Below are 18,677 nucleotides of genomic sequence, written 5' to 3'. Positions count from 1 at the left end.
GCCAAAGATAGCAAAAGGAAAGACAGGAGCAGGTGCAAGGTGAGTATATTTATATACTCAAGAGGGATACGTACATACATATGCAAGAGGCATATCAGTGGAGATAGATCTCTAGTATCTTGACTGTGGTGGTGGATGCACAAAGCCAAACAGGTGATACACTGCTGCTGCTGCTGCTAAGTCACTTCAGTCGTGTCCAACTCTGTGCGACCCCATAGACGGCAGCCCACCAGGCTCTGCCATCCCTGGGATTCTCCAGGCAAGAACGCTGGAGTGGGCTGCCATTTCCTTCTCCAATGCATGAAAGCAAAGGCTCAGTCATGTCTGACTCTTCGTGACCCCATCGACTGCAGCCTACCAGGCTCCTCCATCCATGGGAGTTTCCAGGCAAGAATACTGGAGTGGGTTGCCATATGGTACCAAGTACCTCCCCCCCACACACATACACAAATGTACAGGTAAAACTGACTGGGGAAGTCTGAATAAGGTTAGTGCATTGTATCAGTATCAATAAATTAGTACTAATATACTATACTTTTGCAAATATTTCTATTGGGGGAAAATGGGTACTGTGCAGACAATTTCTCATTACATTATTTCTTGCTGCTGTATGTGACTCTACATTTATCTCATTAAACATTTTAATAAAGTATATAAAGAATTGGTAAGTTATAGCTTGAGAAAGCTAAATATAAGAAACTTAGATGACTATATGAAAATGAGAAAATATATACTTGAAATCAAAGAGTATTACCAGAGATAACTAGGCCAGTTTCATAGTGATAAAAGGATCGGTTCATCAGTATTCTGAAGAATTGCACATAAATTATACTTAATACATTATGTAAAGTATTAGTTGTTCAGTTGTGTCCGACTCTGTGACCCCATGGACTGTAGCCTGCCAGGCTCCTCTGTCCATAGCATTCTCCAGGCAAGAATATTGGAGTCGGTTGCCATTCCCTTCTCCAGGGGATCTTCCCAACCCAGGTATTGAACCAGGTCTCCTGGATTGCAAGCAGATTCTTTCTGTCTGAGCCATCAGGAAGTCCATATATTATGTAAACCAATAATATATTATGTAAACCAATAAATAAATCCAAGAAAATAAATTCACATGAGTTTACCACTGCCTTTCCCCTGTACCTATATTTCAAGGAACTTAAAATTATTGTGAGTTTTTTGTGTAATTTAAACTGGAGCATGATATCAGCTACTGAAAACTAGTAGGGCTGTGTTTTGTTAATTATTTTAATCAAATTCAGTATTAAACAAGAAAACATTTGTTTCCTGTTCTATCCACAGAAAAATCATAAAGCAATTTACTTCAGTGTCTCTCGAACTCCATTTTCTAGAAATACTGAAGACTGTGTAGCAGGCTTATCTTAGATTATTTAGAGACCATGTTCATGTCAAAGTCCAATGCTGATTTTACGTAACCACTGAGGACAAACACATTCAGAGAGTAAACCTTTAAACAGATTTCATTGTCAACAATCGAAAGTATTTTGGTAAATAATTATCTCTATAACTTTACTTTAAAAAAAGAACAGTATTATATCCTGATTACAAAAGGACTGGGAAAACTACTCTGTTGCAAGTAAGGCGACAAAACTCATTAATGAGAAACTGGTGTGAGGTCACATAGATAGTTTGAATTAATGTAAAGAAACTTTTTGTGCCTCTGAACTTGTCTCTGTAATATCACCTTTTCACAGTGCCCTTTGAGAACCTGCAGGATGAAATTGGTGGCCTGGGGAAATACCAGATCCTTCAGATGCTTTTAGGCTTGCCTTCTCTCATGATGATAGCATGCCATATACTGCTGGAGAACTTCACTGCAGCTGTTCCAGGGCATCGCTGCTGGGTCCACCTCCTCAATAATGACACTGTCTCTGATAATGACACTGTCTCAGCCTTGATGTCCTCCTGAGAATTTCCATCCCCTTGGATTCTAACTTGAAGCCAGAGAAATGTCATCATTTCCTCCACCCACAGTGGCAGCTCCTTCACCTAAATGGGATACTTCCCCACATGAGTGACGTGGACACAGAGCCCTGCGTATGGCTGGGTGCATGATCGCTGCTTGTTCTCCTCCACCATCATGACTGAGGTAAAGCCTCATTTACTATTGTGAGTACATGGTCTGGGTGTTTAGAATAACATAGCATAAATACTGTTCAAGTGCTTAATATTAGTGTAACCACCTGTCTTTCATTCTTTCAGCAATAATGATTGCTTACCTTTTTAAAAGCCAAGCACTTAAAATTGAGGACAGTGAAATCAACAAACTGGATATGAATTCTAACATCACAAAGCTTTACATTTAGTGTAAAGACTGGTGATTAGACAAGTAATTACTTGTGAAAAATTATTCTTTCTCACTTGTTCTCAATCTAGTTGCAAATTGGAAATATTGTTTTTAATTAGAACATACTTCAATACCCTGGTTTCTTGTCAGAGAAACAGACTGGAGTATATTTCACTCTAGATGTGAAATCTAGACTTCAGTTTTTTTTTTTAAACTCGATGTATATATGAAACAAAACGCCAGTCCAGGTTTGATGCATGATACTGGATGCTTGGGGCTGGTGCACTGAGACGACCCAGAGGGATGGTACGGGGAGGGAGGAGGGAGGGGGATTCAGGATGGGGAACACGTGTATACCTGTGGCAGATTCATGCTGATGTATGGCAAAACCAATACAATATTGTAAAGTAATTAACCTCCAATTAAAATAAATACATTTATATTAAAAAAAACTCAATGTTTCCAATGTGTGGCAAAGATTGAGGACCGCTGGGGTATGCAGTGCTAAGTGAATATAAAGACTGATCCTGTTATAACCTAGAAGACTTGGTTGAGAAATTCTAGAAAAGCCATGCTTAAACTGAGACTTGAATGATATAGATGAATAAACATAGTAAAAACAAAACAAAACAGAATGTGTTCATGAAGGGCACACTGAAGGATTATGAGATGCTGTGAAGCTCTTTTCTGCTGGGTTTCTTCTCTTCCAGTGGGACTTTGAATGTGATTATCAGTCACAGAAATCAGTGGTTCAATCCCTAGTCATGGCTGGAATGGTGGGCAGGGGGCCCTCATATGTGGCCATCTCTCAGACAGGTGAGTGTCTCCACATCACTGCTGCCCTTCCTCTGGGGTGAGCTGCCTTTTTCCAGGGAGCTATGGATGGAAATGCAGAATTTAACTCATTGTGATGAATGACATTTTGTTGCCATGGAGCTCTGTGTACTGGACACAGAAATATCATCTCCTCAAGATCTGGGGGATATTCCAGAACAGTATTTAGAGGGTAAGTATCATAATACTTCATCCAGAAATATGAAGAAGAGTTATCTATGGGAACAGAAAGGAAGGTGCTTCAAGACAGGAGGTCCAGCTGCTTTAAAAACACAGATATAGAAAACAGCACTGCTGGCCTTTGCCATGATTTCTGTGTTAAGTCCCTACTGGACTCAATGAGCTAAATGCCTATGGGTTTCCACACTGGTCATCGTGTCTTGGTTGCCCCACCATAACTGGTAGGCATTTCTATAAAACCTGGTGCATAGTGAGGTAATACTGGAATTGTAAAATAATTGTGGTTGTAACCTGGATGTTTATCTTGCTTTTAAAAGCCTTGTATTAAGTATTCTTGCAACCATATATTATCTTAGTATAAGGTAATTAATCTATAGGCCTCAGGAGTCACAATTTGTTGTGTGAGAAGTTTGGGTTATTCTGTGCCAGCAGTGTCTATCCTGAAGTAAGAGACAGTGATGGCAGACAGACACTCAAGTCTTTCACAGGAGAAATGAGAGACTTAAAGTATCCCTTACCATCCATAAGCCTAATGTCATTTTATCTTTCACCTGAAAATTGTGAACTTCGTATGTAATTTCCCAAATATAATTCACAAAAGAGTTGACCAATATTCTGACCAAAGCCTTTATGATAATTCACAATAAAGTCTTTTTTGATGCTACTGTGTGTGGAATTGTTCTCTTTAATACTTTTTTCACATACTTCATTGTTAGTGTATAGAAATGCAATTGATTTCTGTATGTTGATTTTGTATCCTGTAACTTTACTGAATTTGTGGACTAGTTCTAACATATTTTTGGTTGAGTCTTTAGAATTTTCTGTGTATAGGATGACAGCATCTGCAAACAGAGAGAACTTAATTCTTCCTTTCCAACTTCTATGGCTTTTTTCTTGCCTGCTTTCTCTGATTACAACTTACAGTATTATGTTAAATGTGACCTGTGTGAGTGGGCACCCTTGTTTTTTCCTAAGCCTAGAGGAAAAATTTTCAACCTGTCAGCACTGAGTATGATATTAGCTGAGGATTTGTCATATATGGCCTTTATTATGTTGAAGTACATTTCTTCTATACCCAATTAATTATTTTTATCACTAAAGGATGTTGGATTTTGTCTACATCTCTTGAGATGATCATACTAATTTACCTTTCACTCCATTATGTGGTTTTTTGCATTTATTAATTCACATATCTTGAGTAATCCTTACATCCTAGGGGTGAATTCCTCTTGATCATGTTTTATGATCCTTTTAGTGTGCTATTGTATTTGGTTTACTAATATTTTGTTGAGAATGTTTTGCATCTGTATTCAGCAGAGATGTTGGTCTGCAGCTTTCTTGGAGAGTCCTTATCTGACTTTGGAATCAGAAGTGGTGGATTTCTAAAATCAGTTTGAGAGTGTTTCCTCCTCTTCAAATTTTTTGGAAGTGTTTGAGAAGAACTGGTTTAATTAATTTTTAAATGTTTGGTAGAATTCACCTGTGAAACCTCTTGTCCAGGTTTTGCATTGTTTTCCTTTCTTTGTGAGAAGGGGTGGTTTATATTACTGATTTAATCTCCTTAGTCATTATTGGTCTGTTCAGATTTTTCCATTTCTTTATGATTCAGTCTTGGTAGATTGCATGTATCTAGGAACTTATCCATTTCTTATAGGTTAACCTTTTTTTTATTAAAGGTTTCATTTTATTTTATTAAAGGCTTTATTTATTTTATTAAAACACAGAAATACTTGAGTAGTACCTTATAACCCTGTGTCTCCTCTTTCATTTTTAGTTTTTTATTTGAGTCTTCTCTCTAACTTTCTTAATCTGGCTAAACATTGTTGAAAACAAAGTAATGAGGTCCATCAATATTATTGTATTGCTGTCTATTTCTTCTTTCACGTATGTTAGTATTTGCTTAATATACTGAGGTGCTCTGGTGTTAGGTGCATAATTATTTATTACTGATATATCATCTTGATAAAAATGTTCCTTTATCATTATGTAATGCATCACTTCATGGGAAATAGATGGGGAAACAGTGGAAACAGTGTCAGACTTTATTTTGGGGGGCTCCCAAATCACTGCAGATGGTGACTGCAGCCATGAAATTAAAAGACGCTTACTCCTTGGAAGAAAATTTATGACCAACCTAGATAGCATATTCAAAAGCAGAGACATTACTTTGCCGACCAAGGTCCGTCTAGTCAAGGCTATGTTTTTCCAGTAGTCATGTATGGATGTGAGAGTTGGACTGTGAAGAAAGCTGAGCACTGAAGAACTGATGCTTTTAAACTATGGTGGTTGGAGAAGACTCTTGAGAGTCCCTTGGACTGCAAGGAGATCCAACCAGTCCATTCTAAAGGAGATCAGCCCTGGGATTTCTTTGGAAGGAATGATGCTAAAGCTGAAACTCCAATACTTTGGCCACCTCATGCAAAGAGTTGACTCATTGGCAAAGACTCTGATGCTGGGAGGGATTGGGGGCAGGAGGAGAAGGGGACAACAGAGGATGAGATGGCTGGATAGCATCACTGACTCGATGGACGTGAGTCTGAGTGAACTCTGGGAGGTGGTGATGGACAGGGAGGCCTGACGTGCTGCGATTCATGGGGTTGCAAAGAGTCAGACATGACTGAGAGACTGAACTGAACTGAACTGAATGCACTTTTTTGTGTCTTCTTACCATTTTCGGTTGGAGTCTATTTTGTCTGATGTAAGTATCAGACAAAAAAATTCTCATTTAATTGTACTCTGCATAGAGTATCCTTTCCTGTCCCATCACTTTGAGTCTATGTATGTCTTTATTTATTTTTTTAAATATAAATTTATTTATTTTAATTGGAGGTTAATTACTTCACAATACTGAATTGGTTCTGCCATACATCAACATGAATCTGCCACAGGTATACGCGTGTTCCCCATCCTGAACCCCCCTCCCTCCCCCCTCCCCATACCACCCCTCCGGGTCATCCCAGTGCACCAGCCCCAAGCATCCAGTATCATGCATCAAACCTGGACTGGTGATTCGTTTCATATACAATATTATACATGTTTCAATGCCATTCTCCCAAGTCATCCCACCTCTCTCTCTCCCACAGAGTCCGAAATACTGTTCTATACATCTGTGTCTCTTTTGCTGTCTCATATACAGGATTATCGTTACCATCTTTCTAAATTCCATCTATATGCGTTAGTATGCTGTATTGGTGTTTTTCTTTCTGGCTTACTTCACTCTGTATAAATGGCTCCAGTTTCATCCACCTCATTAGAACTGATTCAAAGGTATTCTTAATGGCTGAGTAATACTCCATTGTGTCTATATACCACAACTTTCTTATCCATTCATCTGCTGATGGACATCTAGGTTACTTCCATGTCCTGGCTATTATAAACAGTGCTGCAGTGAACATTGGGGTACACGTGTCTCTTTCAATTCTGGTTTCCTCGGTGTGTATGCCCAGTAGTGGGATTGCTGGGTCATAAGGCAGTTCTATTTCCAGTTTTTTAAGGAATCTCCACACTGTTCTCCATAGTGGCTGTACTAGTTTGCATTCCCACCAACAGAGTAGGAGGGTTCCCTTTTCCCCACACCCTCTCCATCATTTATTGCTTGTAGACTTTTAAGTGAGAAAGAAAAACACCAATACAGTGTACTGTATTATATAACCACAATGAACAAGCAGAAAATGAAATTGAGCAAGTTATTACACTTACAATATCTTCTAAAAGAATAAACTACCTATCAATAAAATTAATCTAAGAGGTAAAAGATTTGTATACTGTAAACTATAAAGCCTTGCTGAAAGAAATAGAAAAGCCATAAATAAATGGAAAGGAATCCTGTGTTAATGATATAGGAAGACTTAATGTTGGCAACAAGTCAATCTACTTAATGCAATCAAGTTTCAATGAAATCCCTATCAAAATTCCAACATTGTTTTCTGTAGAAATGGAAAATAGAATGATATTCTGGTACTTGGTACAACATAAATAAACTATGAAAAAAATATGCTGAATGAAATAAACCAGGCACAGAAGGACAAAAGTATGCACCCACTTACAAAAGAATGATCTTTCTGACCTTTGGGGTTTTAAGCAGGAGGTGTCCAAAAATTTACCGCAGGGATAATTGGCTTGCGGCGGCCAAGTGTTCACAGTGATATTGCTTTTTGATCCTTCAATGTCAGCTCTTCCTATCATTGTGAAACAGAATTCACAAGAACTAGTTCAGTTCAGTTCAGTCGCTCAGTCGTGTCCGACTCTGCAATCCCATGAATCGCAGCACGCCAGGCCTCCCTGTCCATCACCAACTCCTGGAGTTCACTCAGACTCATGTCCATTGAGTCGGTGATGCCATCCAGCCATCTCATCCTCTGCCGTCCCCTTCTCCTCCTGCCTCAATCCCTCCCAGCATAAGGGTCTTTTCCAATGAGTCAACTCTTTGCATGAGGTGGCCAAAGTACTGGAGATTCAGCTTTAGCATCAGTCCTTCCAATGAACACCCAGGACTGATTTCCTTTAGGAAGGACTGGTTGGATCTCCTTGCAGTTCAAGGGACTCTCAAGAGTCTTCTCCAACACTACAGTTCAAAAGCATCAATTTTTCAGCACTCAGCTTTCTTCACAGTCCAACTCTCACATCCATACATGACTACTGGAAAAACCATAGCCTAGGCTAGATGAACCTTTGTCGGCAAAGTAATATCTCTGCTTTTTAACAAGAACTGGTTAAGACTAGGTAAATTAGTGGAGGCAGAAAGTAGATTTAAAGTATCAGAAGAATAAGGCGAATGAAGAGTTATAAAGTAATGATTGCAGAATATGAACTCTGTATCTAATTCTGTCAGTTTTATTTCCTGTATTTCAAGCTTTTGTTGAATTCATATACATTTGACCTTTTCAGAATTATTATTTCTCTAAATGTATTTTGTTTTGAAATCTCTTTTATTTGATGATAATGTAGACACGAGGCATCTTATAATTGCTATTTGAACTAAATTTTTTTTTACTGTCAATTTACTTTCAACCCACAATATTTTAAGTACTATTGTACTTAAAATTAGGTCTTTTTTTAACCCTTTGATAATCTCCTTCATGTGATAGATGGTTTAGGTCATTAGCAATTTGTTTGATGTGATTATTGTTATGATTCATTTCAGTCTATCACTTTAATTTTTCTACATAATTTTCTTGATGATTATGTTGTTGTTGCTGTTCAGTTGTTCAGTTCACGGGGTTGACTCTGCAGCCCCATGGACTGCAGCACACCAGGATTCCCTGTCCTTGACTACCTCCCAGAGTTTGCTCAAACTCACGTCCATTGAGTCAGTGATGTCATCCAACCATCTCGTCCTCTGTTGTCCCCTTCTCCTGCCTTCAATCTTGATGATAATAATGATTACTAAAATGATTATTTGGTGTTATTTTTGTTCCTATGTTTTTACATTTCCCAGTTTTTTTGGTGGACTATTTGAATTTTTAAAGAATTCTATTTCAAACCTTGCAGAGGAATTCCAAATCCCAAAATTTGTACATTAGTTTCTATTACTGGGTGTATATATTAGCACATCCTATGTAGTCCAAGTCATATACACTAAATTCCTCTTTTCCTGATGCCCAAGGAAAAGCGAATTCCCTTTGCCTCATTTGTCTTTCACCTTCTTTTCCCCTTGATTCACCATCTTACATTAATCTTTCCCCTGAAAAACTTATGTAATTTCTTCTGTTTGGCTTATGGAGCTCATATTGTTCTAGGAAAACATGTTGCTTGAGAACTGAAAATCCAGATTCAATTGAATGGTTTTACATAAAGCTTTAACAACTTTAATGCATTGTTCCATGATACTTTGCAGTGGTTCAGGACTTCCCTGGTGGCTCAGACAGTGAAGAATCTGTCTGCAATGCAGGAAACTTGGGTTCGATCCCTAATCCAGGAGATCCTCTGGAGAAGGGAATGGCAACCCACTCCAGTATTCTTGCCTGGAGAATTCCATAGACAGAGGAGCCTAGTAGTCTATACAGTCCATGGGGTCGCAAAGAGTCAGACATGACTGAGCAACTCCCATTTTTTTTCAGCTGTAATTTAGAGACTCAAGTATACTTTTAGCTCCATGTGTTCTAGACATTCTAGAGACTCTCTACTTTGCTAGATACACATACTTGTAAAATGGATGTTTATGGTAATATTTAGTTCAGTTCAGTTCAGTTCAGTTCAGTCACTCAGTTGTCTGACTCTTTGCGACCCCATGAATTGCAGCACCCCAGGCTTCCCTGTCCATCACCAACTCCCGGAGTCCACTCAAACTCATGTCCATCGAGTCCGTGATGCCATCCAGCCATCTCATCCTCTGTCGTCCCCTTCTTTGCCTGACCCCAATCTCTCCCAGCATCAAAGTCTTTTCCAATGAGTCAACTCTTTGCATAAGGTGGCCAAAGTATTGGAGTTTCAGCTTTAGCATCAGTCCTTCCAAAGAAATCCCAGGGCTGATCTCCTTCAGAATGACCTGGTTGGATCTCCTTGCAGTCCAAGGGACTCTCAAGAGTCTTCTCCAACCACCACAGTTCAAAAGCATCAATTCTTCGGCACTCAGCCTTCTTCACAGTCCAACTCTCACATCCATACATGACTACTGGAAAAACCATAGCCTTGACTAGACGAACCTTAGTCGGCAAAGTAATGTCTCTGCTTTTGACTATACTATCTAGGTTGGTCATAAATTTTCTTCAAAGGAGTAAGCGTCTTTTAATTTCATGGCTGCAGTCACCATCTGCAGTGATTTTGGAGCCCCCCAAAATAAAGTCTGACACTGTTTCCACTGTTTCCCCATCTATTTCCCATGAAGTGATGGGACCAGATGCCATGATCTTCGTTTTTTGAATGTTGAGCTTTAAGCCAACTTTTTCACTCTCCTCTTTCACTTTCATCAAGAGGCTTTTGAGTTCCTCTTCACTTTCTGCCATAAGGGTGGTGTCATCTGCATATCTGAGGTTATTGATATTTCTCCTGGCAATCTTGATTCTGGCTTGTGTTTCTTCCAGTCCAGTGTTTCTCATGATGTACTCTGCATATAAGTTAAATAAGCAGGGTGACAATATACTGCCTTGACGTACTCCTTTTCCTATTTGGAACCAGTCTGTTGTTCCATGTCCAGTTCTAACTGTTGCTTCCTGACCTGCATACAGGTTTCTCAAGAGGCAGGCCAGGTGGTCTGGTATTCCCATGTCTTTCAGAATTTCCCACAGTTTATTGTGATCCACACAATCAAAGGCTTTGGCATAGTCAATAAAGCAGAAATAGATGTTTTTCTGGAACTCTCTTGCTTTTTCCATGATCTTGTGGATTTTTGCAATTTGATCTCTGGTTCCTCTGCCTTTTCTAAAACCAGCTTGAATATCATGAAGTTCACGGTTCACGTATTGCTGAAGCCTGTCTTGGAGAATTTTGAGCATTACTTTACTAGTATGTGAGATGAGTGCAATTGTGGGGTAGTTTTAGCATTCTTTGGCATTGCCTTTCTTTGGGATTGGAATGAAAACTGACCTTTTCCAGTCCTGTGGCCACTGCTGAGTTTTCCACATTTGCTGGCATATTAAGTGCAGCACTTTCACAGCATCATCTTTCAGGATTTGAAACAGCTCAAGGGAATTCCATCACCTCCACTAGCTTTGTTTGTAGTGATGCTTTCTAAGGCCTACTTGACTTCACATTCCAGGATGTCTTGCTCTAGGTGAGTGATCACACCATCATGACTATCTGGGTCATGAAGATCTTTTTTGTACAGTTCTTCTGTGTATTCTTGCCACCTCTTCTTAATATCTTCTGCTTCTGTTAGGTCCATACCATTTCTGTCCTTTATCGAGCCCATCATTGCATGAAGTGTTCCCTTGGTATCTCTAACTTTCTTAAAGGGACCTCTAGTCTTTCCCATTCTGTTGTTTTCCTCTATTTCTTTGCATTGATCACTGAGGAAGGCTTTCTTTTGTCTTCTTGCTATTCTTTGGAACTCTGCATTCAGATGCTTATATCTTTCCTTTTCTCCTTGGCTTTTCACCTCTCTTCTTTTCACAGCTATTTGTACGGCCTCCCCAGACAGCCATTTTGCTTTTTTGCATTTCTTTTCCATGGGGATGTTCTGGATCCTGTCTCCTGTACAATGTCACGAACCTCATTCCATAGTTCATCAGGCCCTCTATCTATCAGATCTAGACCCTTAAATCTATTTCTCATTTCCACTGTAAAATCATAAGGGATTTGATTTAGGTCATACCTGAATGGTCTAGAGGTTTTCCCTACTTTCTTTAATTTGAGTCTGAATTTGGTAATAAGGAGTTCATGATCTGAGCCACAGTCAGCTCCCAGTCTTGTTTTTGTTGACTGTATAGAGCTTCTCCATCTTTGGTTGCAAAAAATATAATCAGTCTGATTTCGGTGTTGACCACCTGGTGATGTCCATGTGTAAAGTCTTCTCTTGTGTTGTTGGAAGAGGGTGTTTGCTATGACCAGTGCATTTTCTTGTCAAAACCCTATTAGTCTTTGCCCTGCTTCATTCTGCATTCCAAGGCCAAATTTGCCTGTTACTCCAGGTGTTTCTTGACTTCCTACTTTTGCATTCCAGTCCCCTATAATGAAAAGGACATCTTTTTTGAGTGTTAGTTCTAAAAGGTCTTGTAGGTCTTCATAAAACCGTTCAACTTCAGCTTCTTCAGCATTACTGGTTGGGGCATAGACTTGGATAACTGTGATAGTGAATGGTTTGCCTTGGAGACGAACAGAGATCATTCTGTCGTTTTTGAGATTGCATCCAAGTACTGCATTTCAGACTCTTTTGTTGACCATGATGGCTACTCCATTTCTTCTGAAGGATTCCTGCCCACAGTAGTAGATATAATGGTCATCTGAGTTAAATTCACCCATTCCAGTCCATTTTAGTTCGCTGATTCCTAGAATGTCAACGTTCACTCTTGCCATCTCTTGTTTGATTATTTCCAATTTGCCTTGATTCATGGACCTGACATTCCAGGTTGCTATGCAATATTGCTCTTTACAGCATTGGATCTTGCTTCTATCACCAGTCACATCCACAGCTGGATATTGTTTCTGCTTTGGCTCCATCCCTTCATTCTTTCTGGAGTTATTTCTCCACTGATCTCCAGTAGCATATTGGACACCTACTGATCTGGGGAGTTCCTCTTTCAGTGTCCTGTCATTTTGCCTTTTCATACAGTTCATGGGGTTCTCAAGGTAAGAATACTGAAGTGGTTTGCCATTCCCTTCTCCAGTGGACCACATTCTGTCAGACCTCTCCACCATGACCCGCCTGTCTTGGGTTGCCCCGTGGGCATGGCTTGGTTTCACTGAGTTAGACAAGGCTGTAGTCCTAGTGTGATTAGATTGACTAGTTTTCTGTGAGTATGGTTTCAGTGTGTCTGCCCTCGGATGCCCTCTTGCAACACCTACCTTCTTACTTGGGTTTCTCTTACCTTGGGCGTGGGGTATCTCTTCACGGCTGCCCCAGCAAAGCACAGCCGCTGCTCCTTACCTTGGATGAGGGGTCTCTCCTTACTGCTGCCCTTCCTGACCTTCAACGTGGGATAGCTCCTCTAGGCCCTCCTGTGCCCAAGCACCCACCGCTCCTCAGGTTGCTCCTCCCAGCCACTGCCCCTGGCTTCGTGTGCAGCATGGCTCCTCCTGGCTGCCGTCCCTGGCCTCCAGCGCGGGGTGGCTCCTCAGGGCCACCGCCCCTGGACTCGTGCTCGAGGTGTCTCCTCCCGGCCGCCACTGACCTAGGACACGGGGTAGCTCTTCTCGGCCGCTGCCCTTGACCTTGGACTTGGGTAGGTCCTCTCGGCCGTTCCTGTGCTGTCGCAGCCTGGCACTCTCGGCCACTGTCCCTGACCTCGGACGTGGGGTAACTCTTTGCCGCTTAGTGCGCCGGGTTGCAGCGCCGCCCGCGCTTAGTGCGCTGGGTCGCAGCACCGCCCCCCCTTAGATAATTTTAACGTTTATTTGTAGTAAACTTCATCATTGCACTTAAAATCAGTCTAGGGATAATCAGATTTCATCAATCATAAAGAAATGACTATAGATGTAATACACTGAGAGGAGTTTGCTGCTGCTAAGTCACTTCAGTCATGTCTGACTCTGTGTAACCCCATAGATGGCAGCCCACCAGGCTCCCCCGTCCCTGGGATTCTCCAGGCAAGAACACTGGAGTGCGTTGCCATTTCCTTCTCCAATGCATGAAAGTGAAAAGTGAAAGGGAAGTCGCTCAGTCGTGTCCAACTCTTCGCAACCCCATGGACTGCAGCCTACCAAGCTCCTCCGTCCATGGGATTTGCCAGGCAAAAGTACTGCAGTGGGGTGCCGAGAGGAAAGCACAATCCATGCCAGACATAACCGTTATGTCATTCTAGTCTCAGGCCCACAAGGATGGTGGCATTGCTTTCTCCACCACATTGATGAGAAAACTGAGACTGGTTTAAACAAGTGACTCATCTGTGTACTTAGCTACTAACAGCAGGTTACTAAGAGCAGGTCATGGTTGGAGTACTTGCACATGTTGTTGGGCTTTAAGCTTACATAATTGGGGGGCTTTTTAAAAAGAATATTTTATAAATATATACTGTGAGGACAAATTTGATAGAACCTAAGACAAACTTTGGAAGGTAATTATGCATGTGGAAGACTCTCAAGCTTAAGCCTCATAAGCTTTTTGGAAAATCTGCTGATTAAGCACAGAGGAAATTTGACTCCCAAGTCTGCATGAGACTGCATGTGCTATACCTTTCAGGTGCAATGCCCACAATAGTCATTCTCCTATTTTCCTAGTATTTGTATAACAGAACATAATTTCTTTCCTAATCCAACAAGTGAAGTTCTAGACATAGATGAAGAGCAAAAAGTATCTGTTGCCAATAAACAGGTGACAAATAAGCAAGGGAGAGCTGACTGCACTTGTGCGCCCTTCTTTCATCAGGTTGTTGGTTGAATCTGCTCAGTGGCTGATTATCACAAATAAACCAGATGAGGGCTTAATGAAACTTAAGAAAGTTGCACACAGAAATGAAATGAAGAATGCTGAAGAAACCCTGAACATGAAGGTGAGCAGGAAAGGGAAAGTGGTTACTGGGTTGGAGGAAGAAATAAACTGACACCTGCATTCTCCTTATTGAGACAGACAAGCTGCTTTTCTAAAAAGGGCAGTTAGTTGAGAATGTAAGCTCAGTTCCCTTATCTTTCATGGCTATATCATGAAAAGAAGCTTTGAGCACTGTACAAGGACTTTGTGATTTAGCTCATTTCCTGATCTGAATCTACAGCCTATGTGCTCTCATGGATCCCTGCCCAGCTCTACGGCCTCATTTTCAAAATATCATTGCTTCTGTCTAGTTTCCTGGGGTCTGCCTTAACTCCCTGCACCTTTCTTCATATCACATTCACATTGGCGATTGCGTGTGTAATATGCTTACGCTACAAAAAAAAGGGAGCTCATCTTTCTCGTCCTGTTGGGTACCTGTGCTTTTCACAATACCTGGCACTATGCTGACAAGTGATATGAGTTTGTTGTTATTGAAGGGTTTGAGAGTGACCATGCAGGAGGAGGTGGAGGCAGCACAGACTAAAACGACTGTTTTTGACTTGTTCTGCACACCTAACCTGTGTAAAAGAATGTGTCTTCTGCTCCTTGTCAGATGGGCTGACAACATTTAAAGAGTGGGGACATGAAGCCATTTATGTCAAAGATTATAACATGTTGTGAGAGAGGGGGGCATATTTAAAGGTAAACTATGAGGAAAACACACCAAATAAGACTCACATGGAATTGATTATATGATGAACATTTAAGCTGTATCACGCTGTCAGTCTCTTCACCGGAGATGAATGTACTCCATCTGTAATCCATCACAGCACAGATTTTGGCACATCAGTTCAGTTCAGTTGCTCAGTTGCGTCCCGACTTTTTGCAACTCCATGGACTGTAGCACACCAGGCTTCCCTGTCAATCACCCAGCTCCTGGAGCTTGCTCAAAATCATGTCCATCGAGTTGATGATGCCATCCAACCATCTCATCCTCTGTTGTCCCCTTCTCCTGCCTTCAATTTTTCCCAGCATCAGGGTCTTATCCAATGAGTCAGCTCTTCCCATTAGGTGACCAAAGTATTGGAGTTTCAGCTTCAGCATCAGTCCTTCCAATGAATATTCAGGACTGATTCCTTTTAGGATTGACTAGTTTGATCTCCTTGCAGTCCAAGGGACTCTCAAAAGTCTTCTCCAACACCACAGTTCAAAAGCATCAATTCTTCAGCACTCAGCTTTCTTCATAGTTCAACTCACATCCATACATGACTCCTGGAAAAACCATAGCTTTGACTAGATGGATCTTTGTTGGCAAAGTGATATCTTTGCTTTTTAAATATTCTGTCTAGATTAGTCATAGATTTTCTTCCAGGGAGCAAGTGTCTTTTAACTTCATGGTTTCAGTCACGATCTGTAGTGACTTTGGAGTCCCCCCAAATAAGGTCTCTCATTGTTTCTACTGTTTTCCTGTCTACTTGCCATGAAGTGATGGGACCGGATGCCATGATCTTAGTTTTTTGAATGTTGAGTTCTAAGCCAACTTTTTAACTCTCCTCTTTCATTTTCATCATGAGGCTCTTTAGTTCTTCACTTTCTGCCATAAGTGTGGTGTCATCTGCATATCTGAGTCATTGATATTTCTCCTGGCAATCTTGATTCCAGCTTGTGCTTCATCCAGCCCAGCATTTTGCATGAGGTACCTTGCATATAAATTAAATAAACAGGGTGACAATATACAGCTTTGATGTACTCCTCTCCCGATTTGGAACCAGTCTGTTGTTCCATGTGCAGTTCTAACTGTTGTTTCCTGATCTGCGTACAGATTTCTCAGGAGGCAGGTCAAGTGGTCTGGTATTCCCATCTCTTTCAGAATTTTCCACAGTTTGTTGTGATCCACACAGCCAAAGGCTTTGGCACAGTCAATAAAGCAGAAGTAGATGTTTTTCTGGAACTCTCTTGCTTGTTTGATAATCCAGAAGATGTTGGCAATTTGATCTCTGGTTCCTCTGCCTTTTCTAAATCCAGATTGAACATCTGGAAGTTCAGAGTTGATGCACTGTTGAAGCCTGGCTTGGAGAATTTTGAGCACTACTTTACTAGTGTGTGAGATGAGTGCAATCATGCAGTAGTTTGAGCATTCTTTGGCATTGCCTTTCTTTGGGATTGGAATGAAAACTGACCTTTTCCACTTTGGCCACTGCTGAGTTTTCCAAATTTGCTGGCCTATTGAGTGTAGCACTTTCACAGCATCATCTTTTAGGATTTGAAATAGGTCAACTGGAATTCCCACCTCCACTAGCTTTCTTTGTAGTGATGCTTTCTAAGGCCCACTTGACTTCACATTGCAGAATGTCTGGCTCAAGGTGAGTGAGTGATCACATCATCGTGGATATCTGGGTCATGAAGATCTTTTTTGTATAGCTCTTTTCTGTATGATGTAGGTCATACCTGAATGGTCTAGTGGGTTTTCCTATTTTCTTCAATTTAAGTCTGAATTTGGCAATAAGGAATTCATGATCTGAGCCACAGTCAGCTCCCAGTCTTGTTTTTGCTGACTGTATAGAGCTTCTCCATCTTTGGCTGCAAAGAATATAATCAATCTGATTTCAATATTGACCAAAATAGGAGAAAACTTTGCAAACTGTAATATGAAGAGATCAAATTGTTGTTGTTTAGTTGCTAAATTGTGTCCAACTCTTTGTGACCCCGTGGACTGCAGCACTCCAGGCTCTTCTGTCCTCCACTAACTCTTGGAGTTTGCTAAAATTCATGTCCACTGAGTCAGTGATGCTATCTAACCATCTCATCCTCTGTCATCCCCCTCTCCTTTTACCTTCAGTCTTTCCCAGAATTAGGGTCTTTTCCAATGAGTCGACTCTCCACATCATGTGGCCAAAGTATTGGAGCTTCAGCAACGGTGCTTCCAGTAAATATTCAGGGTTGATTTCCTTTAGAACTGTCTCATTTGATCTCCTTGAAGTCCAATGGACTCTCGAGTCTTCTCCAGCACCACAATTGAAAAGCATCAGTTTTTCAGTGTTCAGCTTCCTTTTATTCCAACTGTCACATCTGTATATCATCACTGGAAAAACCATAGCTTTGATCATAGAAACCTAATGTTGGCAAAATGATGTCTCTGCTTTGTAATATGCTGTATAGGTTTGTCATAGCTTTCCTTCCAGGGAGCAAACATCTTTTGATTTCACCATCTGCAGTGATTTTGGAGCCCAAGAAAAGAAAATCTGTCACTGCTTCCATTTTTCTCTTTCTACTTGCCATGAAGTGATGGGACCAGATGCCATAATCTTAGTTTATTCATGTTGAGTTTCAAGCCAGCTTTTTCACTCTCCTCTTTACCTTCGTCAAGACTCTTTAGTTCCTCCTCATTTTCTGCCATTAGAATGGTATCATCTGCATATCAGGTTGTCAGTATTTCTTCAGGCAACCATGATTCCAGTTTGTGATTCATCCAGCACTGCAATTAGCATAATGTATTCTGCATATAAGTTAAATAAGCAAGGTGACTATATACAACCTTGTCGTACTCCTTTCCCAGTTTGGAACCAATCAATTTTTCCATGTCCAGTTCTAACTGTTGCTTCTTGACCTGTGTACAAGTTTCTTAAGAGGCAGGTAAAGTGATCTGGTACTCTCATCTCTGTAAGAATTTTCCACAGTTTGTTGTGATCCCCACAGTCAAAGGCTTTAGCGTAATCAATGAAGGAGAGGTAGATGTTTTTCTGGAACTCCCTTGCTTCCTCCATAATCAACCAAATGTTGGCAATTGATTTCTGCCTCTTTGAGACCCAGGTGGTACATCTGTAAGTTCTTGGTTCATGTGCTGCTAAAGCCTAGCTTGAAGGATTTTTAACATAACCTCACTAGCATGTGAAATGAGCACAATTATGTGGCAGTTTGAACATTTTTGTTATTGTTTTTCATTGGGATTGGAATGAAAACTGACCTTTTCCAGTCCTTTGGCCACTGCTGTGTTTTCCAAATCTGCTGACATATTGAATGCAGCACTTTAACAGCATCATCTTTTAGGATTTGAAATAGCTTTGCTGGAATTCTATCACCTCCACTAGCTTTGTTCATAGTGATGCCTCATAGGGCCAACTCGACCTCACACTCCAGAATGTTTGGCTCTAGATAAGAGACCACACCATTGTGGTTATCTGGGTCATTAAGACCTTTTTTGTATGGTTCCTCTGTGTGTTCTTGCGATTTCTTCTTAATCTCTTCTGATTTTTTCAGGTCCTTATTGTTTCTGTCCTTTATAATGCCTATCCT

General features: G+C 40.7%; 1 pseudogene; it reads left to right on the top strand.

Moving 5' to 3' along the window:
- The first annotated feature begins 562 nt into the window (after positions 1-562).
- Positions 563-15,016, top strand: LOC138083420 (solute carrier family 22 member 10-like; annotated as a pseudogene).
- The last annotated feature ends 3,661 nt before the right edge of the window (positions 15,017-18,677 follow it).

Source organism: Capricornis sumatraensis, chromosome 8, assembly GCF_032405125.1.
Source record: "Capricornis sumatraensis isolate serow.1 chromosome 8, serow.2, whole genome shotgun sequence".
Classification (NCBI taxonomy): domain Eukaryota; kingdom Metazoa; phylum Chordata; class Mammalia; order Artiodactyla; family Bovidae; genus Capricornis; species Capricornis sumatraensis.
The sequence above is the reverse complement of the archived record's forward strand: the minus strand, read 5'-3'. Positions and strand labels throughout refer to the sequence as shown.